Raw genomic sequence first — 2,403 nt, forward strand, 5'->3', positions numbered from 1 at the left:
GGAGTCAAGGACACGATTCCCCGGACGTCTTGATGCCCATGGGTCTCGCGGAACAGACGGACCTTCAGTGGAGGGTGGCAGACGAGAACCTACTTAAGGGAGTGGATCTTCTCGTCCTCCCCCAGATTTGATGCTGTTTTCGGACGCCTCAAAGAAAGGGTGGGGGGCCCACGTTCTGAACCACAGGACCTCAGGCCTGTGGTCAGAATCAGAAAAGTGCCTCCATATAAACCTGCTAGAAATGAAGGCCGTTTTTCTGGCCCTTCAACAGTTCCAACAGCACTTGGCGGGTCACTCTTTGGTGGTGATGAGGGACAATACCACAGTAATGGCTTACATCAACAAGCAGGGAGGTACATTTTCATAACAGCTATCCCATCTTGTAGTAGAGATACTGAGATGGACCGAAGTCCACTCGATTCCACTTTTGGCTTGCTTCATTCCGGTCAAAAGGAACGTGCTCGCTGACAGTCTAAGCAGAGCGTCTCAGGTAGTGAGTACCGAGTGGTCTTTGGATCGTCAAGTAGCCAACAAGGTCCTGACTTTGTGGGGTTCCCCGACTGTGGATCTGTTCGCGACAGCATTGAACTTCAAGCTGCCGCTGTACTGCTCCCCAGTCCCGGACCCCAAGGCTCTCTGACAAGATGCTTTCCAACAACGGTGGGATAACATCGACGTATACGCCTTTCCCTCATTCTGTCTGATGAGGAGGGTACTCAACAAGACCAGACTATCAGTCAACCTCTCGATGACTCTCATAGCTTCGCTGTGGCATCACGCGGAATGGTTCCCGGTCCTTCTGCAACTCCTTACGGAGCCTCCGAGAGAAGTCCCTCCGCGACACGAGCTACTCAAACAACCACACACCAACATCTTTCACAAAGCCGTAGCTTCGCTTCGGCTTCATGCCTGGAGACTATCCAGCATCTCCTCGCAGAGAGAGGATTTTCGCAACAAGTTGCGGAAAGGATGTCTGGACACCTGCGAAAGTCATCCGCAGGGGTCTACCAGGCAAAGTGGAGAGTTTTCTGTGGTTGGTGTCATGGATGGGGTATCTCTCCACTTGATGCCACTATTCCAGCAATAGCGGAGTTCTTCGTATACTTGCGAGAAGAAATGCGCCTTTCAGTCTCGGCAGTGAAAGGCTATCGCTCAGCCTTAAGTCTAGCCTTCAGGCTCAAAGGAGTGGACATTTCTTCTTCGCTAGAACTTTCTCTATTCATATGTAGTTATGAACTTACCTGCCCTCAGTCAGAAGTGAGACCTCCTCCATGGAACGTGGTTCGAGTTCTCAGGTCTCTTAAGAGAACTCCCTATGAACCATTACGCCAGGCTTCAGATCGCCACCTGACTTGGAAGACGGTGTTCCTACTAGCTTTGGCGTCAGCCAAGCGAGTTAGCGAATGGTCTCTTCCATGGTCTCTCGTATGACATCGCCCATTCAAGGAGATGGGGGGAGGTAACGTTCAGCTTCGTCCCTGAGTTTATTGCTAAGATTCAGAATCCGGGAGTGCCGGACCCTCGCTTCGACTCCTTCCGGATTTCGAGTCTTTGTTCCGTAACAGATGACCCAGACCATCTCCTACTGTGCCCAGTAAGGAGTCTGAGGCTATACCTGAAGAGAACAGCTGCAGTTTGTCCCCAAGTGCGGGCTTTGTTTGTTAGCTCTGGGAGATCGAAGAGGAGGGTTACCAAGAACACCATCTCAGCATGGATTTGAAAGGCAATCCATCTGTCCCTGAATCCAGACCCTCCTCCATCACGTCGTCCTAGAGCTCATGATGTCAGGGGAGTAGCTACCTCCCTGGCCTTCAAGAAAAACTACTCAGTGACGCAGGTTCTGCAAGCAGGGGTGAGGAAGTGTCAAACGACCTTCACAGCCCACTACCTGCAAGACGTGACCCACAGGAGGCTCGATACGTTCTCTATCGGCCCTGTGGTGGCTGCACAACAGCTGGTTTAAACTTCAGGCTCCTTAATGGACAAGTAGCTGAGGGTTGATGGCATTGTTACCCGGTTTTAGTCTGCATGAAAGAAAAGGTATGTCTGGCTCTTATTCTTTTCTTCATCCTCCCCTCTCTTGGGGAAAGCAGCATCCTGGGTTCTCTGCACAGCTGACCTCAAACCACTGCAGGTAAATCATGTTCCCTTGTGTTCTTAGTATTAAGCTAATACTGTCATGTCCCCATACCTTGACGAGATGGTATCGGGAGAGTCCTAGCCTTAAGTTTCCATCTAAAGGACTTCAGGTCAACTTCCTAGGACGAGTCACTCTTCAAACCTTCACACACAGCTTACGTAGGCCGCAGCCCTTGCAGAGCAAGGTGCTAGCGAGGTGCAGGGACTCCTTATCGTTGAGTGCCGACACACTCAGACTCAGATACTGAGTCCCCGGGCAAAGCC

Source organism: Palaemon carinicauda, chromosome 43 (genome assembly GCF_036898095.1).
Source record: "Palaemon carinicauda isolate YSFRI2023 chromosome 43, ASM3689809v2, whole genome shotgun sequence".
In the NCBI taxonomy this organism is placed as follows: Eukaryota; Metazoa; Arthropoda; class Malacostraca; order Decapoda; family Palaemonidae; genus Palaemon; species Palaemon carinicauda.